Below are 25,853 nucleotides of genomic sequence, written 5' to 3'. Positions count from 1 at the left end.
AACAACCCTCTCACGGGACAGTTGACAGTCAGTGGATCTCACAACACCCCTCTCACGGGACAGTTGACAGTCAGTGGATCTCACAACACCCCTCTCACGGGACAGTTGACAGTCAGTGGATCTCACAACACCCCTCTCACGGGACAGTTGACAGTCAGTGGATCTCACAACACCCCTCTCACGGGACAGTTGACAGTCAGTGGATCTCACAACAACCCTCTCACGGGACAGTTGACAGTCAGTGGATCTCACAACAACCCTCTCACGGGACAGTTGACAGTCAGTGGATCTCACAACAACCCTCTCACGGGACAGTTGACAGTCAGTGGATCTCACAACAACCCTCTCACGGGACAGTTGACAGTCAGTGGATCTCACAACAACCCTCTCACAGGACAGTTGACAGTCAGTGGATCTCACAACAACCCTCTCACGGGACAGTTGACAGTCAGTGGATCTCACAACAACCCTCTCACAGGACAGTTGACAGTCAGTGGATCTCACAACAACCCTCTCACGGGACAGTTGACAGTCAGTGGATCTCACAACAACCCTCTCACGGGACAGTTGACAGTCAGTGGATCTCACAACACCCCTCTCACAGGACAGTTGACAGTCAGTGGATCTCACAACACCCCTCTCACGGGACAGTTGACAGTCAGTGGATCTCACAACACCCCTCTCACGGGACAGTTGACAGTCAGTGGATCTCACAACAACCCTCTCACAGGACAGTTGACAGTCAGTGGATCTCACAACAACCCTCTCACGGGACAGTTGACAGTCAGTGGATCTCACAACAACCCTCTCACGGGACAGTTGACAGTCAGTGGATCTCACAACACCCCTCTCACGGGACAGTTGACAGTCAGTGGATCTCACAACAACCCTCTCACAGGACAGTTGACAGTCAGTGGATCTCACAACAACCCTCTCACGGGACAGTTGACAGTCAGTGGATCTCACAACAACCCTCTCACAGGACAGTTGACAGTCAGTGGATCTCACAACAACCCTCTCACGGGACAGTTGACAGTCAGTGGATCTCACAACAACCCTCTCACGGGACAGTTGACAGTCAGTGGATCTCACAACACCCCTCTCACAGGACAGTTGACAGTCAGTGGATCTCACAACACCCCTCTCACGGGACAGTTGACAGTCAGTGGATCTCACAACACCCCTCTCACGGGACAGTTGACAGTCAGTGGATCTCACAACAACCCTCTCACGGGACAGTTGACAGTCAGTGGATCTCACAACAACCCTCTCACAGGACAGTTGACAGTCAGTGGATCTCACAACAACCCTCTCACGGGACAGTTGACAGTCAGTGGATCTCACAACAACCCTCTCACGGGACAGTTGACAGTCAGTGGATCTCACAACAACCCTCTCACGGGACAGTTGACAGTCAGTGGATCTCACAACAACCCTCTCACGGGACAGTTGACAGTCAGTGGATCTCACAACAACCCTCTCACGGGACAGTTGACAGTCAGTGGATCTCACAACACCCCTCTCACGGGACAGTTGACAGTCAGTGGATCTCACAACACCCCTCTCACGGGACAGTTGACAGTCAGTGGATCTCACAACAACCCTCTCACGGGACAGTTGACAGTCAGTGGATCTCACAACACCCCTCTCACGGGACAGTTGACAGTCAGTGGATCTCACAACAACCCTCTCACGGGACAGTTGACAGTCAGTGGATCTCACAACACCCCTCTCACGGGACAGTTGACAGTCAGTGGATCTCACAACAACCCTCTCACGGGACAGTTGACAGTCAGTGGATCTCACAACACCCCTCTCACGGGACAGTTGACAGTCAGTGGATCTCACAACAACCCTCTCACGGGACAGTTGACAGTCAGTGGATCTCACAACACCCCTCTCACGGGACAGTTGACAGTCAGTGGATCTCACAACAACCCTCTCACAGGACAGTTGACAGTCAGTGGATCTCACAACACCCCTCTCACGGGACAGTTGACAGTCAGTGGATCTCACAACAACCCTCTCACGGGACAGTTGACAGTCAGTGGATCTCACAACAACCCTCTCACAGGACAGTTGACAGTCAGTGGATCTCACAACAACCCTCTCACAGGACAGTTGACAGTCAGTGGATCTCACAACACCCCTCTCACGGGACAGTTGACAGTCAGTGGATCTCACAACACCCCTCTCACGGGACAGTTGACAGTCAGTGGATCTCACAACAACCCTCTCACAGGACAGTTGACAGTCAGTGGATCTCACAACACCCCTCTCACGGGACAGTTGACAGTCAGTGGATCTCACAACAACCCTCTCACGGGACAGTTGACAGTCAGTGGATCTCACAACACCCCTCTCACGGGACAGTTGACAGTCAGTGGATCTCACAACAACCCTCTCACGGGACAGTTGACAGTCAGTGGATCTCACAACAACCCTCTCACAGGACAGTCATCACATTCATAGTAGGGATTGTAATCTTAGGAAGTATGTCAGAGTGCTTCCTTACTGTATAGAGAGTCAATTAGTTGATGTGCAACATGAAGACATTTGGTAGAAGCTAGTTGTAGAGTTTGTTGTTTACCTAACTCCTATTCAAAATGAGGACTCAAGGAGAGGAACTTCCCTCATACATTATTAGTATACCATTGATGCAACAGCACCGTCAGTGTTTCTCTCTCCCTCTGTGTGTCGGGCTTCCTGTGTAAGTACACAAAAGCTGGACGTCATGCAGAGAGGAAATCTGAAGTACTTATCCCTGTTAGCTGTGAGACAGTCTTGGCTTTGTTTAGCCCAGCGGGACACAGAGAGGATCTGCTGTCTCTGTGGTGGGGAGGGCTGAAATCAGACAGACTAGATACAATATCTATCTACTACCTAACAGAGAAGGCCCAGGACAGGACAAGCTCCTGACAGAGACATGTCTGTAGTGTAGTTACAGAACATAGCCTTCCAGAGAGTGACTGTGTCACACTAGCTGCATTCTGGAAAGTAGTACAACCAAAAATCTGTAAGGAAAAAATAAAGCTCACCTGTATTCCATTTCCAACATTTCATGAAAATAATTGTCAATGCAGCCGAAGCCCTCCAATTAGCTAGCTTCCGAATTTAACAAGAGACACATTTCTAGGAATTACTCAAGAGCAATTTAACATTTCCAAACTAACCTCCCACTGGGCACCACAGTGTAAATTCTTGCCACTGCTGCACATTTTAAAACATATTATACAGTACCAATCAAAAGTTTGGACACGCCTACTCATTCAAGGGTTTTTCTTTATTCTTTAAAACTATTTTCTACATTGTAGAATAATGGTGAAAACACCAAAACTATGAATTAATACATATGTAATCATGTAGTAACCAAAAAAGTGTTAAACTAATCCAAATATATTTTATATTTGAGATTTTACAAAGTAGCCACCCTTTGCATTGATGACAGCTTTGCACTCTTGGCATTCTCTCAACCAGCTTCACGAGGTAGCCACCTGGCATGCATTTGAATGAAGAGGTGTGCCTTGCCTTAATTTGTGGAATTTCTTTCCTTCTTAATGCATTTGAGCCAATCAGTTGTGTTGTGACAAGGTATGGGTGGTAAACAGAAGATAGACCTATTTGTTAATAGACCAAGTCCATATTATGGCGAGAACAGCTCAAATAAGCAAAGAGAAATGACAGTCCATTATTACTTTAAGGCATGAAAGTTGGTTAACACGGAAAATTTCAAGAACTTGAACGTTTCTTCAAGTGCAGTCTCAAAAACCATCAAATGCTCTCATGACCTCCACAGGAAAGGAAGACCCAGAGTTACCTCTGCTGAAAAGGATAAGAGTTACCAGCCTTTAGAGTTACCAAATTGCAGCCCAAATAAATGCTTCACATAGTTCAAGTAACAGATACATCTCAACATCAAATCAAACTTTGTCACATGCACCGAATACAACTTGTTTTTACCATGAAATGCCTACTTACAAGCCCTCAACCAACAGTGCAGTTCAAGAAGAGTTAAGTAAATATTTTCCAAATAGACTAAAGTAAAAAATGATACCTAACACAATAAGAATAAGAATAACGAGGCCATATACAGGGGGTACCGGTACAGAGTCAGTGTGCGGGGGTACAGGTAGGGGTGAACTGACTATGCATAGATAATAGACGAGTAGCAGCAGTCTACAAAAGGGAGGGGGGGCAATGTAAATAGTCCATTGGCGATTTTATTAATTGTTTAGCAGTCTAATTAATTGCTTGGGGGTAGAAGCTGTTGAGGAGCCTTTTGGTCCTAGACTTGGCGCTCCGGTACCACTCCCGTGCGGTAGCAGAGAGAACAGTCTATGACTTGGGTGACTGGATTCTGACAATTTTATGTGCTTTCCTCTGACACCGCCTATTATATAGGTCCTGGATGGCAGGAAGCTTGGCCCCAGTGATTTACTGGGCCGTTCGCACTACCCTCTGTAGTGGTCAGATGCCGAGCTGTTGCCGTACCAGGCGTTGATGGTGCAGTTGTAGAACCTTTTGAGGATCTGAGGACCCATGCCAAATCTTTTCAGTCTCCTGATTTACATTACATTACATTACATTTAAGTCATTTAGCAGACGCTCTTATCCAGAGCGACTTACAAATTGGTGCATTCACCTTATGACATCCAGTGGAACAGCCACTTTACAATAGTGCATCTAAATCTTTTAAGGGGGTGGGGGTGAGAAGGATTACTTTATCCTATCCTAGGTATTCCTTAAAGAGGTGGGGTTTCAGGTGTCTCCGGAAGGTGGTGATTGACTCCGCTGTCCTGGCGTCGTGAGGGAGTTTGTTCCACCATTGGGGGCCAGAGCAGCGAACAGTTTTGACTGGGCTGAGCGGGAACTGTACTTCCTCAGTGGTAGGGAGGCGAGCAGGCCAGAGGTGGATGAACGCAGTGCCCTTGTTTGGGTGTAGGGCCTGATCAGAGCCTGGAGATACTGAGGTGCCGTTCCCCTCACAGCTCCGTAGGCAAGCACCATGGTCTTGTAGCGGATGCGAGCTTCAACTGGAAGCCAGTGGAGAGAGCGGAGGAGCGGGGTGACGTGAGAGAACTTGGGAAGGTTGAACACCAGACGGGCTGCGGCGTTCTGGATGAGTTGTAGGGGTTTAATGGCACAGGCAGGGAGCCCAGCCAACAGCGAGTTGCAGTAATCCAGACGGGAGATGACAAGTGCCTGGATTAGGACCTGCGCCGCTTCCTGTGTGAGGCAGGGTCGTACTCTGCGGATGTTGTAGAGCATGAACCTACAGGAACGGGCCACCGCCTTGATGTTAGTTGAGAACGACAGGGTGTTGTCCAGGATCACGCCAAGGTTCTTAGCGCTCTGGGAGGAGGACACAATGGAGTTGTCAACCGTGATGGCGAGATCATGGAACGGGCAGTCCTTCCCCGGGAGGAAGAGCAGCTCCGTCTTGCCGAGGTTCAGCTTGAGGTGGTGATCCGTCATCCACACTGATATGTCTGCCAGACATGCAGAGATGCGATTCGCCACCTGGTCATCAGAAGGGGGAAAGGAGAAGATTAATTGTGTGTCGTCTGCATAGCAATGATAGGAGAGACCATGTGAGGTTATGACAGAGCCAAGTGACTTGGTGTATAGCGAGAATAGGAGAGGGCCTAGAACAGAGCCCTGGGGGACACCAGTGGTGAGCGCGCGTGGTGAGGAGACAGATTCTCGCCACGCCACCTGGTAGGAGCGACCTGTCAGGTAGGACGCAATCCAAGCGTGGGCCGCGCCGGAGATGCCCAACTCGGAGAGGGTGGAGAGGAGGATCTGATGGTTCACAGTATCGAAGGCAGCCGATAGGTCTAGAAGGATGAGAGCAGAGGAGAGAGAGTTAGCTTTAGCGGTGCGGAGCGCCTCCGTGATACAGAGAAGAGCAGTCTCAGTTGAATGACTAGTCTTGAAACCTGACTGATTTGGATCAAGAAGGTCATTCTGAGAGAGATAGCGGGAGAGCTGGCCAAGGACGGCACGTTCAAGAGTTTTGGAGAGAAAAGAAAGAAGGGATACTGGTCTGTAGTTGTTGACATCGGAGGGATCGAGTGTAGGTTTTTTCAGAAGGAGTGCAACTCTCGCTCTCTTGAAGACGGAAGGGACGTAGCCAGCGGTCAGGGATGAGTTGATGAGCGAGGTGAGGTAAGGGAGAAGGTCTCCGGAAATGGTCTGGAGAAGAGAGGAGGGGATAGGGTCAAGCGGGCAGGTTGTTGGGCGGCCGGCCGTCACAAGACGCGAGATTTCATCTGGAGAGAGAGGGGAGAAAGAGGTCAGAGCACAGGGTAGGGCAGTGTGAGCAGAACCAGCGGTGTCGTTTGACTTAGCAAACGAGGATCGGATGTCGTCGACCTTCTTTTCAAAATGGTTGACGAAGTCATCTGCAGAGAGGGAGGAGGGGGGGGGGGAGGGGGAGGAGGATTCAGGAGGGAGGAGAAGGTGGCAAAGAGCTTCCTAGGGTTAGAGGCAGATGCTTGAAATTTAGAGTGGTAGAAAGTGGCTTTAGCAGCAGAGACAGAGGAGGAAAATGTAGAGAGGAGGGAGTGAAAGGATGCCAGGTCCGCAGGGAGGGGTTTGTCATGCTTTCTTCACGACTGTCTTGGTATATTTGGACCATGATAGTTCGTTGGTGATGTGGACACCAAGGATCTTGAAACTCTCAACCCGCTCCACTACAGCCCCGTCGATGTTAATGGGGGCCTGTTCTGCCCGCCTTTTAATGTAGTCCGCGATCAGCTACTTTGTCTTGCTCACAGTGCTCACATCCTTTGTCTTGCTCACCACACTGCCAGTTCTCTGACCTCCTCCCTATAGGCTGTCTCATCGTTGTCGGTGATCAGGCCTACAACTGTTGTGTCATTAGCAAACTTAATGACGGTGTTGGAGTCGTGTTTGGCCATGCAGTCGTGGGTGAACAGAGAGAACAGTAGGGGACTAAGTACACACCCTTGAGGGGCCCCAGTGTTAAGGATCAGCGTGGAAGACGTGTTGTTTCCTACTCTTACCACCTGGGGGGCGGCCCGTCAGGAAGTCCAGGATCCAGTTGCAGAGGGAGGTGTTTAGTCCCAGAGTCCTTAGCTTAGTGATGAGCTTTGTGGGTACTATGGTGTTAAACACTGAGCTGTTGTCAATGAACAGCATTCTCAGAAGTGTTCCTTTTGTCCACATGGGAAAGGGCAGTGTGGAGCACGATTGAGATTGCGTCATCTGTGGATCTGTTGGGGCGGTATGTGAATTGGAGTGGATCTAGGGTGTCAGGGAGGATGCTGTTGATGTGACCCATGACCAGCCGTTCAAAGCACTTCATGGCTACCGACGTGAGTGCTACGGGGCAGTAATCATTTAGGCAGGTTACCTTTGCTTTCTTGGGCACAGGGACTATGGTGGTCTGCTTGAAACATGTAGGTATTACAGACTCGGTTGGGGAGCGGTTGAACATATCAGTGAAGACACTTGACAGTTGGTCTGCACATGCTTTGAGTACAAGTCCTGGTAATCCATCTGGCCCAACAGCTTTGTGAATGTTGACCTGTTTAAAGGTTTTGTTCACATAGGCTACTGAGATCGTGATCACACAGTTATCCAGAACAGCAGGTGCTCTCTTGCATTCTTCAGTGTTGCTTGCCTCGATGCGAGCATAAAAGGCATTTAGCTCGTCTGGTAGGCTCGAGTCTGGGTTTACCTTTGTAGTCCGTAATAGTTTTCAAGGCCTGCCACATCAGACGAGTATCAGAACCGGTGTAGCAGGATTCAATCTTAGTCCTGTATTGACGCTTTGCTTGTTTGATGGTTCGTCTGAGGGCATAGCGGGATTTCTTATAAGCGTCTAGATTAGTCTCCCACTCCTTGAAAGAGGCAGCTCTATACGGATGTTTAGCTCAATACGGATGTTGCCTGTAATCCATGGCTTCTGGTTGGGATATGTACGTAAGGTCACTGTGGGGACGACGTCGTCGATGCACTTATTGATGAAGCCGAAGACTGAGGTGGTGTACTCCTCAATGCCATTGGATGAATCCCGGAACATATTCCCGTCTGTGCTAGCAAAACAATCCTGTAGTGTAGCATCCACGTCATGTGACCACTTCCGTATTGAACAAGTCACTGGTACTTCCTGCTTTAGTTTTTGCTTGTAAGCAGGAATCAGGAGGATATAATTATGGTCAGATTTGCCAAATGGAGGGCGGAGGAGAGCTTTGTATGCATCTCTGTGTATGGAGTAAAGGTGGTCTTGGATTTTTTTGTCTCTGGTTGCACATGTGACATGCTGGTAAAAATTTGGTAAAACTGATTTAACTTTGCCTGCATTAAAATCTCCGGCCACTAGGAGCATTGCTTCTGGGTGAGCATTTTCTTCTTTGCGTATGGCCTTATAGAGTTGGTTGAGAGCGTTCTTGGTGCCAGCTTCATTCTGTGGTGGTAAATAGATGGCTAAGAATAATATGGTCTAAAGCTTATCATAAGGTACTCTACCTCAGCCGAGCAATTCCTTGAGACTTCTTTAATATTAGACATCGTGCACCAGCTGTTATTCACAAATAGACACACGTCTTACCAGACGTAGCTTCTCTGTCCTGCCAGTGCATGGAAAATCCTGCCAGCTCTATATTATCCATATAGTTGTTCAGCCACGTCTCAGTGAAACATAAGATATTACAGTTTTTAATGTCCCGTTGGTAGGATAATCTTAATCGTAGGTCATCAATAAAAATTTCCAATGATTGCACATTAGCAAGAACAATGGATGACAGTGGGAGTTTACTCGCTCGCCTATGGATTCTCAGAAGGCAGCCCGATCTGCGGCCCCTTTTCTTGCGTCATCAAGCAATTTACAGAGATCAGGGCCTGTTCCAGTGAAAGCATGATATATCCTTTTCGTCTGACTCATTTAAGGAAAAGGTTTCTTTCAGTCCGCGGTGAGTAATCGCTGTTCTGAAGTCCAGAAGTCATTTTTGGTCATAGACAATAGCGGCAACATTATGTACAAAATAAGTGTTAAAAAATAAGTTACACAAAACGCCAAAAAACTAAATAGCCCCAGTGGTTGGGAGACTGTAAAATGTCAGCCATGTTCTTCGGCGTCATCTTGTTCAGAGGAGACTACGTGAATCAGGCCTTCATGGTCGAATTGCTGCAATGAAACAACTAATAAAGGACACCAATAAAAAGAAGAGACTTGCTTGGGCCAAGAAACACGAGTAATGGACATTAGACCGGTGGAAATCGGTCCTTTGGTCTGATGAGTTCAAATTTGAGATTTTTGGTTCCAACCGCCGTTTCTTTGTGAGACGAAGAGTAGGTGAACGGATGCTCTCCGCATGTGTGGTTCCCACCGTGAATCATGGAGGAGGAAGTGTGATGGTGTGGGGATGCTTTGCTGGTGACACTGTCGTTGATTTACTTAGAATTCAATACACACTTAACCAGCATGGCTACCACAGCATTCTGGCAGCGAAACGCCATCCCATCTGGTCTGGACAATCATTTGTTTTTCAACTGGACAATGACCCAACAGTGTAAGGCTGTGTAAGATCTATTTGACCAAGAAGGAGAGTGATGGAGTGATGCATCAGATGACTTGGCCTCCACAATCACCCGATCTCAATCCAATCGAGATGGTTTGGGACAAGTTGGACCGCAGAGTGAAGGAAAAGCAGCCAACTAGTGCTCAACATATGTGGGAACTCTTTTAAGTCTGTTGGAAAAGCATTCCTCATGAAGTTGTTTGAGAGAATGCCAAGAGTGTGCAAAGCTGTCATCAAGGAAAAGGGTGGCTACTTTGAAGAATCTCAAATATATTTGGATTTGTGTCACACTTTTTTCGTTACTACATGATTCCATATGTGTTATTTCATAGTTTTGATGTCTTCACTATTATCCTACAATGAAGATTAATAGTAAAAATAAAGAAAAACCCTTGAATAAGTAGGCGTGTCTAAACTTTTGACTGGTACTGTATAGATATTTCTGTAGAGACTCGCTGAAAAAAATCATAGGGAAACCACTGATGACAACATTACATTCCCCAGGCGTCTGGCCGTGGCTTGACTGGCCCACTGAACCCCCCTTAACCCAGTGGCCTGGGGTGGTCAGTCTGGTTCTAGCAGCAGCTGGTTGTCCCCCGAGGGCCTCCTGGGGCTCTGGAGAAGAGAGCGCTCCTCTGGGCATTGTCATACACACAATGTGTGTAGAGGCTGAATGGACAGCAGCGAGAGAAAGACAAAGACAGAGAGAAAGACAAAGACAGAGAAAGATCCTCAATTCCTACTCCTAGACGAGCGAGCCCTTGAGCTAGACACCCACAGGTTGTCATGGTTTTTGCTCTAGGATTTAATTGACCCAATTAATTGATTGTGCGGCAGACAGCGGGTAAAGTGGGGGGAGGGATGTGAGAATGATGAAAGAGCAAGGGGAAGTTAGAGCCCTGCTGATTTAACTGAGGTACAGTATCACAACACTGATCCTATGGGCTTTGGTAGACTGGCCTCAGTCAATCTACATTGGCATCCTTCCAAGCCTTTTGATGAGAGAAGAGACAGATAAATAAAATGAATTCAGTCTAACAACACTGCCGGGATAAATAAAATGAATTCAGTCTAACAACAATGCCGGGGTTGGGCATCAGAGGATCATCAAAACAAACCAATGAAACAAATGGTAAAGAGGTGCTTTAATTTGTTAGTGGCAGATCATTGGAGGAAATGTTCAATGTATCTGACAATTCAAAGATATGTGAATGATAGAATGTCCCTCTGTAATATAGAATATGTTGTAAGCAACATTAATTATCCACTTTAAACACATTTTATCAGGACAAATACTAAATGGCGTTAGAATGATTTTCTCCACCCCGATACTACTGATCTGAGAGTGGACTGCCCACTTGTTTGTCTGTGTGTGAGTTTGTGGAACGAGAGGGTTTCACTGGTCTAAATCACAAGTTTTTATGATACTGTAAATGTCTGCTGTCGGAGTGACTTTAAGAGCATGAACGCATGTGGGACAGCCCAGAGAGACAGACAGTATAAGTCAACCCACTGAGCAACGCATTCATTAATCACTATGTCCATCATGAACGGCTGATCGTGTCTGGGAGTCGACTGTGGGGAGGACTGAAAAGATACAGGGGATTACAGCTCGTCTCATCTTACCACCGGAATCACAGAGAAAGAAAGACAACTCACTTAGCAGGAATGACAAATCCTTCACGGGGGAATATCTAACCGTGAGGAGTAGAACAATGCTAATACAATCTGTCATCAAACCTGTCACTGGGACAAAGGGCTGTCACAACTAACCATATGTGATAACAGAGCGCTGTCTATGGCATGCAAACCACAGCTGGTTGCTGCTCGAGGCCTGCCGAAAGAACAGACAGCTCTCCTCTCGCTGCTGCTTTGCATGGCAAGTGGACTGCGCTATTTTATTCCACATTCAGAAAGGAATGAAATGCAGTCTGAGGCACAATAATGTACAACAGTTATGAAATGTCTACTTGGGAATAGCTTGGCAGCAAGACAACGGAATGGAACGCCTGGGCTCTGGAGGTTTTCGAGCCAGGTGCCCTGAGGCAACCGCTACAACAGGAGGGTTGGTACCTCTGTCTGGACTCAGCTGCTCTCTGGCTGTCTACTCTCACTGTGTCGGTCTCTGCTGACACCACAGCTGAAATGAGCCAGTTCTCAGGGCAGAAAGACAAAAAAGCTTTGCTTTGTTAATTACCTGAAAAATTTTACAGGAAAAGGGAAATGTAACAACTCAATCACAGGTCAATGCGGCAAGCACCAGGACTAATCCATTTAATGATCGATGCGGGGTTGCAACCAGTGGAAGGCAGCGTGTTGTTAGGTCAAGCTGACATTTAGCGCCGATACACAGTGGGGGAGAGGGAGGCAGACGGGAAAGCACTCAAACTCAGATGCCTTTCTGTCGTTTCATCTCCTTGACTCTGACTGAGGTGAGACTGATTGAGTTTTCCAGTGGCTTGACAGTACTGCTCTGCTGCTGCTCCAAGCATATGCAGAGAGAGAGAGAGAGAGAGAGAGAGAGAGAGAGAGAGAGAGAGAGAGAGAGAGAGAGAGAGAGAGTGCGAGAGAGCTCAGGACCAAAACTCTCCGTACTCTCTTTTTCCTGTCTGCTGCAGTGTAACAGACAGATCGAAACGGACTCCAACTCTGATCTCCACCATTGATTTATGATTAATTGGCCGTCGAGGTGTTTTCTTTTCCAGAGAGAATGGGACTTCGTTGGCAAAATTCTAACCAGAGAAAGCTCCAGTAAACTCCCGGCTGTCTGCATCTGGACGAGGGGCCTACAACGTCAGGAGCACATTTCACTGTTATTTTACAGACGAGCACACCACTTGGCTAAACCCCCGCCAAGAGTAAAACAGAGCTCATTATGGAACGGTGTGCTTGCAGGCTCACATTTTCAACGTGTAAGTAATTGTAAAATATGTACAAGGGTGAGGAGAGAGCCATGCATTCCACATCAATTAAGGAAGAAACTACAAAGATCTTTCTTGAGTTAACGTACAAGCACAGATATTGTACTACACAGTGCACTGTCAATCTGCTTCTTCTCATCCTAGTACTGTCACTGAGAGAAGCCTCAGTATGATCTACTGAGACTCCACTGCAGCATGGAGGGAGACTGTACAGACCACACACTCGCCAACAGCACCTTTGACAGAGGAACAGGGATACAAGTAGATTGCATCTCACAATAGCTCTGTCCGTCAAGTGGCCGGGCTATGACAAATGACTTGTCTAATCCGCATTGACCCTGGGAGGGAATTTTCTTGCTGAGGGAGGGGGGGTGGACTTACTTGACCCTCTGAATCAAGACACAGCAGTCTGTGATGTAGAGGTCATTCAGTAGGTAGGCCGGCTCATTCTCCTGGAAGATTTAGTGAATATCCAACAGCCACTTCAGGACGCAAGAGTAGAAAAACAGTGTTAATCGATGGCCGTGTGAGGAATGGTAATATATATATATATATATACATATATACATACATACACACACATATATATATATATATATATATATATATATATATATATATATATATATATATATATATATATATATATATATATATATACAGTGCCTTGCGAAAGTATTCGGCCCCCTTGAACTTTGCGACCTTTTGCCACATTTCAGGCTTCAAACATAAAGATATAAAACTGTATTTTTTTGTGAAGAATAAACAACAAGTGGGACACAATCATGAAGTGGAACGACATTTATTGGATATTTCAAACTTTTTTAACAAATCAAAAACTGAAAAATTGGGCGTGCAAAATTATTCAGCCCCCTTAAGTTAATACTTTGTAGCGCCACCTTTTGCTGCGATTACAGCTGTAAGTCGCTTGGGGTATGTCTCTATCAGTTTTTATCAGTTTTGCACATTGAGAGACTAACATTTTTTCCCATTCCTCCTTGCAAAACAGCTCGAGCTCAGTGAGGTTGGATGGAGAGCATTTGTGAACAGCAGTTTTCAGTTCTTTCCACAGATTCTCGATTGGATTCAGGTCTGGACTTTGACCTGGCCATTCTAACACCTGGATATGTTTATTTTTGAACCATTCCATTGTAGATTTTGCTTTATGTTTTGGATCATTGTCTTGTTGGAAGACAAATCTCCGTCCCAGTCTCAGGTCTTATGCAGACTCCATCAGGTTTTCTTCCAGAATGGTCCTGTATTTGGCTCCATCCATCTTCCCATCAATTTTAACCATCTTCCCTGTCCCTGCTGAAGAAAAGCAGGTCCAAACCATGATGCTGCCACCACCATGTTTGACAGTGGGGATGGTGAGTTCAGGGTGATGAGCTGTGTTGCTTTTACGCCAAACATAACGTTTTGCATTGTTGCCAAAAAGTTCAATTTTGGTTTCATCTGACCAGAGCACCTTCTTCCACATGTTTGGTGTGTCTCCCAGGTGGCTTGTGGCAAACTTTAAACTACACTTTTTATGGATATCTTTAAGAAATGGCTTTCTTCTTGCCACTCTTCCATAAAGGCCAGATTTGTGCAATATACGACTGATTGTTGTCCTATGGACAGAGTGTCCCACCTCAGCTGTAGATCTCTGCAGTTCATCCAGAGTGATCATGGGCCTCTTGGCTGCATCTCTGATCAGTCTTCTCCTTGTATGAGCTGAAAGTTTAGAGGGACGGCCAGGTCTTGGTAGATTTGCAGTGGTCTGATACTCCTTCCATTTCAATATTATCGCTTGCACAGTGCTCCTTGGGATGTTTAACTTCTTGCGTCTATGGGTGCGCTATGTCATTATTGGATAAAAAGACTTGCCCGTTTTAAGCGCGATATTTTGTGACGAAAAGATCCTCGACTATGCATGGAATTGACAGCCTTGGAAAGACAAAACTCTCACGTCTCCAAAACTGCAAAGATATTATCTGTGCGTGCCCCAGAACTAATGCGACAGGCGAAACCAAGATGCAACTTCTAACAGGAAATGAACAGGATTTTTGACGCTGTGTTTACTAACGTCTCCTTATATGGCTGTGAATATGCTGGGAACGAGCTTATGCGCTCTGCCGTTCATCCAAGATGTCTGCAGCATTGTGGCGTATTTGTAGGCATATCATTGGAAGATTGGCCATAAGAGACTACATTTGCCAGGGGGCCGTCCGGTGGCCTTTGTCTAAATTGGTGCGTAATTCCCAGTGGCATTCATTTGACCTTTCGATACAGAAGGAGAAGGATACTTCCAGGAACGATACATTATTGAACAGATATGTGTAAAACACCTTGAGGATTGATTCTAAACAACGTTTACCATGTTTCAGTCGATATTATGGAGTTAATTTGGAAAAAGGTTTGGCGTTTGGATAACTGAATTTTCGTTTTTTTTTTGGTAGACAAATGTGACGCACCAAACGGACCAATTTCTCCTGCACCAAAAATATTTCAGGAAAAACTGGACATTTGCTATCTAACTGAGAGTATCCTCATTGAAAACATCCGAAGTTCTTGAAAAGGTAAATTATTTATTGAATGTTTTTGCGAAAATGTGGCCTGCTAATGCTAACGCTAAATGCTAACGCTAAATGCTAAATGCTAGTTTGCTATGGTAGAGAAGCATATTTTTGAAAATCTGAGATGACAGTGTTGTTAACAAAAAGGCTAAGCCTGAGAGCAAATAGATTAATTTCATTTCAATTGTGATTTTCATGAATAGTTAACGTTGCGTTATGGTAATGAGCTTGAGGCTGTAGTCACGATACCGGATCCGGGATGGCTCGACGCAAGAAGTTAAAGCTTGGGAAATCTTTTTGTATCGAAATCCGGCTTTAAACTTCTTCACAACAGTATCTCGGACCTGCCTGGTGTGTTCCTTGTTCTTCATGATGCTCTCTGCGCTTTTAACGGACCTCTGAGACTATCACAGTGCAGGTGCATTTATACGGAAACTTGATTACACACAGGTGGATTGTATTTATCATCATTAGTCATTTAGGTCAACATTGGATCATTCAGAGATCCTCACTGAACTTCTGGAGAGAGTTTGCTGCACTGAAATTAAAGGGGCTGAATAATTTTGCACGCCCAATTCTTCAGTTTTTGATTTGTTAAAAAAGTTTGAAATATCCAATAAATGTCGTTCCACTTCATGATTGTGTCCCACTTGTTGTTGATTCTTCACAAAAAATACAGTTTTATATCTTTATGTTTGAAGCCTGAAATGTGGCAAAAGGTCGCAAAGTTCAAGGGGGTCGAATACTTTTGCAAGGCACTGTATATATATGTGTGTGCGTGTGTGTTTGGACACACCTACTCATTCAAAGGTTTTTGTTTGTTTTTACTATTTTCTACATTGAAGGATAATAGTGAAGGCATCAAAACTATGAAAGAACACATTTGGAATCATGTAGTAAGCAAAAAATGATTAAACAAATGTAAAATATATTTTACATTTGAGATTCTTCAAAGTAGCCACCCTTTGCCTTGATGACAGCTTTGCACACTCTTGGCATTCTCTCAACCTGTGTGAGGTAGTCATGAGGTAGTCACATGGAATTCATTTAAATTAACAGGTGTGCCTTTTTAAAAGTGCATTTATGGAATTTATTTTTCTTGATGCATTTGAGCCAATCAGTTGTGTTGTGACAAGGTATGGGTGGTATACAGAAGATAACCAAATAGGGTTAAAGACCAAATCCATATTATGGCAAGAACAGCTCAAATAAGCAAAGAGAAACAACAGTCCATCATTACATGAAGGTAAGACAATCCTGAAAATTTCAAGAACCTTGAAAGTTTCTTTAAGTGCAGTCACAAGAACCATCAAGTGCTATGATGGAACTGTCTCTCATGATGACGGCGACAGGAAAGGAAGACCCAGAGTTGTCTCTGCTGCAGAGGATAAGTTAGTTAACTGCACCTCAAATAAATGCTTCAGAGTTCAAGTAACAGACGCAACTTAACATCAACTGTTCAGAGGAGACTGTGTGAATCAGGCCTTCTTGGTTGAATTGCTGTGGAAATCTGTCCTTTGGTCTGATGAGTGTGATGGAAATTCTACCCTTAATCAATAATGAGGAAAGGCAAAATGAATAATCAATCAAGGTATTACTTTTATTAAAAGACTTGTTACAACAAGGAGGCTCGTCGCCCCACCCTGCAGGTGGTGGAGTGAGAGCCCACTGGGTGGAATTAACCTCTGGGTTACATACTATGTCAAGATAGGTGCAACTTCAGATATGACGTACAATGGTTCCAAACACTAACCCCACACATCCTGTGCCAGACCTTGGGCCCCAAATACAAATAACTTGTTTTGTTCGGTACTAAGAACTTAGGACATTTGTTGTTACTTTGTTCTCTCCCTAGTTCATGGTGGAAACCGGCTCCCCCTAGAAGGTGACTGACACACAGACACTGAGGAGACAAGTGATTGGTTCCCCATTACTTACGGCATCCCTTCACATGGTTTGCAATAAAGACACACAGTTCACATACGGAAACAATGTTTCCTTCTGACCTCCTTTTCCATACTCCTTGCTGATATTCTGCATAGCAACAGGGACATGTGATAGATGAGCCTGACTTCTCCCCTCTCTGGACCCAAGGTTACTGAGGCCCATTTGAGGGAGGAAGTGCAGCTGCCAACACCAGAGTCCGAAAGGAGACATTCTAATAACAAAGAGTTTCAACGGTCCAATCATATAAGCATATTCTGTAGATAAGACATCTTAATTATATTTGTTACTTAGCTTATATGAGTTAGTTAAAGAAACTATCTCAAGCCCAATGCCTAGGCTTAAAGAAGGATATTTTAGTACACAAGCATTAGTAGGGTTAATCTCAGATAATCTCTGCATGTGTGGTTTCCACAGTGAAGCATGGAGGAGAAGGTGTGATGGTGCTTTGCTGGTGACACTGTCGGTAATTTATTTAGAATTCAAGGCACACTTAACCAGCATGGCTACCACAGCATTCTGCAGTGATACACCATCCCATCTGGTTTGCACTTAATGTAACTATAATTTGTTTTTTTCAACAGGACAATGACCCAACACACCTCCAGGCTGTGTAAGGGCTATTTGCCCAAGAAGGAGAGTGATGGGAGTGCTGCATCAGATGACCTGGCTTCCCGACCTCAACCCAATTGAGATAGTTTGTGATGAGTTGGACCAAGGAAAAGAAGCCAACAAGTGCTCAGCATATGTGGGAACTCCTTCAAGACTGTTGGAAAAGCAGTCCAGTTGAAGCTGGTTGAGAGAATGCCAAGAGTGTGCAAAGCTGTCATCAAGGCAAAGGGTAGCTACTTTGAAAAATGACAAATTTATTTGTATTTATTTAACCCTTTTTTGGTTACTACATGATTCCATATGTGTTATTTTATTCTGTTGATGTCTTCACTATTATGCTACAAAATAGAAAATAGTAAAAATAAGGAAAAACCCTTGAATGAGTAGATGTGTCCAAACTTTTGACTGATACTGTATATTATTACACAATAGGGGAGTTGCTGGCAGAGACTGTGGTTCCTAAAGGCTTAAAGTCTCATTGTCATTGTCCCACACATCCTTTCTTCAAATTATAGGCTACGGGAGATCATGGGAGTATTGTAAGTTCATACTATTGCAGACAACTTATGACAGAGTGAGCAATTAATCAACTTTCAGGTCCACTATATCTAGTCCAGAAAGACAACTCAAGTGGGCATAGATAATCAAAACAGTTAATTTCATAACAGTTTTGGAACTCATTTATTTGGTCTGATTTCCCTCAAAGTGTACCATTACAAAAAGATACACACCTGGAGGGAGCCAAGTTAGATCCTTTACATTCGCTGCCACAAAACCCCTTTCTCAACCCAGGCATATAAATAGCCCCTTGGTGGGACGCAATTGGCTGGTTGCAGAGCCCTCTCGTTCCAAGTCTAAATCAAATCAAATCACATTGTATTTGTCACATACACATGGTTAGCAGATGTTAATGCGAGTGTAGCGAAATGCTTGTGCTTCTAGTTCCGACAATGCAGTAATAACCAACAAGTAATCTAACTAACAATTCCAAAACTACTGTCTTATAAACACAAGTGTAAGGGGATAAAGAATATGTACATAAAGATATGAATGAGTGATGGTACAGAGCGGCATAGGCAAGATACAGTAGATGGTGTCGAGTACAGTATATACATATGAGATGAGTATGTAAACAAAGTGGCATAGTTAAAGTGGCTAGTGATACATGTATTACATAAAGATGTAGTAGATGATATAGAGTACAGTATATAGGTATACATATGAGATGAATAATGTAGGGTATGTAAACATTATATTAGGTAGTATTGTTTAAAGTGGCTAGTGATATATTTTACATCATTTACCATCAATTCCCATTATTAAAGTGGCTGGAGTTGAGTCAGTGTGTTGGCAGCAGCCACTCAATGTTAGTGGTGGCTGTTTAACAGTCTGATGGCCTTGAGATAGAAGCTGTTTTTCAGTCTCTCGGTCCCAGCTTTGATGCAACTGTACTGACCTCGCCTTCTGGATGATAGCGGGGTGAACAGGCAGTGGCTCGGGTGGTTGTTGTCCTTGATGATCTTTATGGCCTTCCTGTAACATCGGGTGGTGTAGGTGTCTTGGAGGGCAGGTAGTTTGCCCCCGGTGATGCGTTGTGCAGACCTCACTACCCTCTGGAGAGCCTTACGGTTGTGGGCGGAGCAGTTGCCGTACCAGGCGGTGATACAGCCCACCAGGATGCTCTCGATTGTGCATCTGTAGAAGTTTGTGAGTGCTTTTGGTGACAAGCCGAATTTCTTCAGCCTCCTGAGGTTGAAGAGGCGCTGCTGCGCCTTCTTCACGATGCTGTCTGTGTGGGTGGACCAATTCAGTCTGTCTGTGATGTGTATGCTGAGGAACTTAAAACTTTCTACCCTCTCCATTACTGTTCCATCGATGTGGATAGGGGGGTGTTCCCTCTGCTGTTTCCTGAAGTCCACAATCATCTCCTGAGTTTTGTTGACGTTGAGTGTGAGGTTATTTTCCTGACACCACACTCTGAGGGCCCTCACCTCCTCCCTGTAGGCCGTCTCGTCGTTGTTGGTAATCAAGCCTACCACTGTTGTGTCGTCCGCAAACTTGATGATTGAGTTGGAGGCGTGCGTGGCCACGCAGTCGTGGGTGAACAGGGAGTACAGTACAGGAGAGGGCTCAGAACGCACCCTTGTGGGACCCCAGTGTTGAGGATCAGCGGGGTGGAGATGTTGTTGCCTACCCTCACCACCTGGGGGCGGCCCGTCAGGAAGTCCAGTACCCAGTTGCACAGGGCGGGGTCGAGACCCAGGGTCTCAAGCTTGATGATGAGCTTGGAGGGTACTATGGTGTTAAATGCCGAGCTGTAGTCGATGAACAGCATTCTCACATAGGTATTCCTCTTGTCCAGATGGGTTAGGGCAGTGTGCAGTGTGGTTGAGATTGCATCGTCTGTAGACCTATTTGGGCGGTAAGCAAATTGGAGTGGGTCTAGTGTGTCAGGTAGGGTGGAGGTGATATGGTCCTTGACTAGTCTCTCAAAGCACTTCATGATGACGGAAGTGAGTGCTACGGGGCGGTAGTCGTTTAGCTCAGTTACCTTAGCTTTCTTGGGAACAGGAACAATGGTGGCCCTCTTGAAGCATGTGGGAACAGCAGACTGGGATAGGGATTGGTTGAATATGTCTGTAAACACACCAGCCAGCTGGTCTGCGCATGCTCTGAGGGAGCGGCTGGGGATGAGGTCTGGGCCTGCAGCCTTGCGAGGGTTAACACGTTTAAATGTTTTACTCACCTCGGCTGCAGTGAAGGAGAGGCCGCATGTTTTGGTTGCAGGCCGTGTCAGTGGCACTGTATTGTCCTCAAAGCGGGCAAAAAAGTGATTTAGTCTGCCTGGGAGCAAGACATCCTGGTCCGTGACGGGGCTGGTTTTCTTTTTGTAATCCGTGATTGACTGTAGACCCTGCCACATACCTCTTGTGTCTGAGCCATTGAATTGAGATTCTCCTTTGTCTCTATACTGACGCTTAGCTTGTTTGATTGCCATGCGGAGGGAATAGCTACACTGTTTGTATTCGGTCATGTTTCTGGTCACCTTGCCCTGATTAAAAGCAGTGGTTCGCGCTTTCAGTTTCACGCGAATGCTGCCATCAATCCACGGTTTCTGGTTTGGGAATGTTTTAATCGTTGCTATGGGAACGACATCTTCAACGCACGTTCTAATGAACTCGCACACCGAATCAGCATATTCGTCAATGTTGTTGTCTGACGCAATACGAAACATATCCCAGTCCACGTGATGGAAGCAGTCTTGGAGTGTGAAATCAGATTGGTCGGACCAGCGTTGAACAGACCTCAGCGTGGGAGCTTCTTGTTTCAGTTTCTGTCTGTAGGCAGGGATCAACAAAATGGAGTCGTGGTCAGCTTTTCCGAAAGGAGGGCGGGGCAGGGCCTTATATGCGTCGCGGAGGTTAGAATAGCAGTGATCCAAGGTTTTGCCAGCCCTGGTTGCGCAATGGATATGCTGATACAATTTAGGGAGTCTTGTTTTCAGATTAGCCTTGTTAAAATCCCCAGCTACAATGAATGCAGCCTCAGGATGTATGGATTCCAGTTTGCAAAGAGTCAAATAAAGTTCGTTCAGAGCCATCGATGTGTCTGCTTGGGGGGGAATATATACGGCTGTGATTATAATCGAAGAGAATTCCCTTGGTAGATAATGCGGTCGACATTTGATTGTGAGGAATTCTAAATCAGGTGAACAGAAGGACTTGAGTTCCTGTATGCTCTTGTGACCACATCACGTCTCGTTAGCCATAAGGCATACGTCCCCGCCCCTCTTCTTACCAGAAAGATGTTTGTTTCTGTCCGTGCGATGCGTGGAGAAACCAGCTGGCTGCACCGACTCCGATAGCGTCTCTCCAGTGAGCCATGTTTCCGTGAAGCAAGAACGTTACAGTCTCTGATGTCCCTCTGGAATGCTAGATACAATCCTCCTGTCCAGCATCCTCCTCCAGGATTGGCTCACAGTACCCAGAGACATTCTGTTCTTTTCAAAACAAACAGAACACTCACTCTGAGGAAAACGTTACACAAACATTTTAGTTTTCATTTTGATTATGAGCTGTCTTACAGAGGGAGCAGAGAGAGAGAGCTCAACTTCCAACTCCAGGGCCAGGACGCAGAGTACAGAGACACAGCTCTGCTCTCCCTGCTCCAAAACTCACGGTTTTACTTTTCTCTCCAGCCTGAAGAGCTAGCCTGGGAGGGAGACAGCCTGGGAGGGAGACAGCCTGGGAGGGAGAGAGCCGTGCGACACAATGAATCCTGCACTCGTCTGTTTTACACTCTGATGACAAGTTCAGGCAGTTGATCATGTTGGTGGCGAGCCAAGTGGTTGAGCCCTGGAGCAGGTCAGACAGACAGGTAGGCAGGCAGGCCCGGGAGGGAGGTGCATGGGCACAGCAACACAGCTGCCACAGGGGCACTGCCCCCTAACATCCATCATGGCAAAGTGACAAGAGAACATAGGCAACACACAGCTGCACATACTGTATAAGATAACTGCAGACTTTGTTATGGTTTCAACTACTAGTAGGGTCGTGTGCACTTCTACAACAGCATACATAGCCTACTATATGAGCTCATCCTTCAGTGGAGACAACATTTTCTAGTGCCATATTGAAGTAGAGTGACTGCTAAATTTCAGCTAAATGTTAAAAAGCCAAGGGAAAAGGCTCAATAAAAAACATGACAGACAAATGTGAGTTTAGCTACACTGAGGAACAGCAATTACGGAACATTTCCAGCTCAGTATAGGCTAGTGCGACAGTCAACTCCAGTGGGTCCTTCTGTCAGCTACACGACAGCAGTCATGCTAAACCCTCTCTACCCAGCTCTCCCTGCCTGGCGGCCCATTGGTTGCAGCCACTTAGCAGGCAGCAGGATGAGTTCCTTGAGAATAAGCGTGCTGCCAGAAGGACCATCTTTTATTTGTTATTTGGGTTGGGTGGTCGAAATTGACCAAAACAATATATAAATACAAAAATAATGGACACAGCCGGCAGCCCATGGCCATGTTTTTTCTATGACCTTTGTACCTTTTCTCTGTTGTCATAATCATCTACACTGAGCGTACAAAACATTAAGAACAGCTGTTCTTTCCATGACCTAGATTGACCAGGTAAATCCAGGTGAAACTTATGGTCCCTTATTGATGTCACATGTTAAATCCACTTCAATCAGTGTAGATGAATGGGAGTGTAGGGGAGGAGGATTTTTAAGCCTTGAGACAATTGAGACCTGGATTGTGTATGTGTGCCATTCAGAGGGTGAATGGGCAAGACAACAGATTTAAGTGCCTTTGAACGGGGTATGGTAGTAGGTGCCAGGCTCACCGGTTGTGTCAAGAACTGCAACGCTACTGGGTTTTTCATGCTCAACAGTTTACCGTGTGTATTAAGAGTAGTCCACCACCCAAAGGACATCCAGCCAACTTGACACAACTATGGGAAGCATTGGAGTCAACATGGGCCAGCATCCCTGTGGAATGCTTTCTACACCTTGTAGAATCCATACCCTGACGAATTTACATTTACATTACATTTAAGTCATTTAGCAGACGCTCTTATCCAGAGCGACTTACAAATTGGTGCATTCACCTTATGACATCCAGTGGAACAGCCACTTTACAATAGTGCATCTAAACCTTTTAAGGGGGGGGGGGTGAGAAGGATTACTTTATCCTATCCTAGGTATTCCTTAAAGAGGTGGGGTTTCAGGTGTCTCCGGAAGGTGGTGATTGACTCCGCTGTCCTGGCGTCGTGAGGGAGTTTGTTCCACCATTGGGGGGCCAGAGCAGCGAACAGTTTTGACTGGGCTGAGCGGGAACTCTACTTCCTCAGTGGTAGGGAGGCGAGCAGGCCAGAGGTGGATGAATTGAGGCTGTTCTGGCTGCAAAAGGGGAGTGCGGGGGTCCTTAATGTTTTGTACACTCAGTGTATATTGAGCATTTGGCTGGCTAGTGGGCAATGGCCGGCCCCACTCCCAAAATGGGTCGGCCCGGTTTTGTGATTGGCTGAGCTGAGGTGGCGCAAATTCACATTACAATTTAAATGCGCATAATCAACGAGAGTGAGAACCGCTCTGACTCTCTGCCAGTCAATCAGTCAAAACAGAAACAGAGACCAAAAAAGGCTTGATGTGTGAAATGAACCTACTTATTTGCAAAAAGTTCTGGCTCTGCTGGTCCATGTACTTTGTTTGTGAGACATGACAGATCAGCTGCTGTGGTGCAGTCAAGGTAGGAAGAAAACAGACGGACACACTCACTAACGCACACTGACACAGATAGGCCTAATATTTTGGTTGTATGGTGTATGAAATATAGGCTAATTAGGGAAGGGCGATTCGGGGGAACATTTACACACTAGGCTACTTGCAATATAGCCTAACAATATAGCCTAACAAGTAGTGAGATTGGCTTTTATAACACATACAGTAGGTAAGGAAATAGCCATCTACCAGACATTTATACAGTGCTTTTTACTAAACACAAATATTTTTTACTTAACACATGTATTACAATAATAGTCATTTCGGGGACTGTCTGTGTATTTTCATTGTTTGATCAATGTTTAATCGCTTCTGAATCTCAGTCTCTTCAGGTTTTATGAGCTGTAGTAACAAGTGACCTTGCTGTGGGATAACATTACATAGCCACTAAACTGAAGGCTGGAAAGTCCCGCCTATCTCCCGCTTATTTCATTCGCTGAAAGGTCTGTCACTTCTTGAAAGATATGCATACATGCGCAGAACTGTCAAAATAGTCAAAGCTGGAAATCCATTCACATAAACTAGTCCCGGCTTCATTCTTTGACAAACACAGAAGGTTGTATACTAAATTCAATAGAAGAAAACAGAGAGAGTGAAGGAGAGAGAGACTGACTGTTCCTTAATGTAGCCAATTATACAGTCAAACCATTAAGGAACTGTCCGTCTCTCTTTCTCCTTCTCTCTCTCTGTTTTCTTCTATTGAATTATGTAGCCTAATATTTAAACACTAAGTGGGCAGGAGGGAACACTTGACATGCACTAATTTGAAATATGTAGTTAGGCTGTTCTAAGGTATTATATTACCTCAATGGTCATCTACGAGGCATTTATTCAGTGATTTTGTTCTTTGTCAAATATATGTGTTTATTCTTTTACAACTAGGATGGGTAACACTTTAAGAATCCATAATAAACCATAAGGCATTTATAAATTGTATGTTCACCATTTAGTAATCATTACTCTCACATTAATAAACCATTGACTAATCATCCGTAAGGTCTTTTTGCAGTCCCTAATCTAAAGTGAGTGCTATTTATATTTGATAAATACTTTATAAATGCTTTGAGTGACCAGTGTAATTTCTCACAGAAGCAAACACAGGATGTTTAAGGAAATATGAGTGTGAATAACTAGCTTACTAACATTTGCAAATGTGGGAGTAATAATTAATAAATGGTGAGCAAACGGTTTGTAATATATAATACTGAGCCAAAATATCAATCAACTGGCAGGTAGGGGGTTGCTAGGCCCAGCACAGGCAGTGTGGTCCCCTGGTCTTCTGGTCCCAGTGATGATAGGCACAGCAGATCAGACAGCTGCTGCTGCTGCTGCAGCCTTCAAGTATAGTGGACGTAGGGAAACACACACACATATTTGTAATAATAATTAACCGTTAGGATGGGGGGGACATGTATGATAGCCAGGCACTTATATTTGCAATATAAGTAGTTAGGCTTTCATAAGGTATTATGAGCCAATGATCATCTTTTAGGCATTTATCTAGTCATCTTTCTTCATTCACAACTATGATGTTGCTGGGCCAAGCAGAGGTAAAGTGATCTGTGGGAATGGATGCTAGGATTAGCAGAGACAGCTCAGAGGTGAGTGTAGTAGATTTGACGTACTGCCAGTTCCTCAATATGTTGGCTCTATATATAATAGCAATTAACACTTAGGAGTGACAGACAGAGTGACTGACACAGAGTACCAACAAATGAGAACAAGGAAAAGTAGACAGACAGACACAGTGAGACAGACAGACACAGTGACAGACAGACACAGTGACAGACAGACACAGTGACAGAAAGACACAGTGACAGACAGACACAGTGACAGACAGACACAGTGACAGACAGACACAGTGACAGAAAGACACAGTGACAGACAGACACAGTGACAGACAGACACAGTGACAGAAAGACACAGTGACAGACAGACACAGTGACAGACAGACACAGTGACAGACACCGCGTGCAGTGTGGCTG

General features: G+C 45.3%; 1 pseudogene; it reads right to left on the bottom strand.

The window, feature by feature from the left end:
- Positions 1-25,853, bottom strand: part of LOC118389634 (protein SHQ1 homolog) — a 55,498-nt pseudogene that overhangs the window by 4,729 nt on the left and 24,916 nt on the right.

This window comes from Oncorhynchus keta, chromosome 10 (assembly GCF_023373465.1).
Source record: "Oncorhynchus keta strain PuntledgeMale-10-30-2019 chromosome 10, Oket_V2, whole genome shotgun sequence".
In the NCBI taxonomy this organism is placed as follows: domain Eukaryota; kingdom Metazoa; phylum Chordata; class Actinopteri; order Salmoniformes; family Salmonidae; genus Oncorhynchus; species Oncorhynchus keta.
The sequence above is the reverse complement of the archived record's forward strand: the minus strand, read 5'-3'. Positions and strand labels throughout refer to the sequence as shown.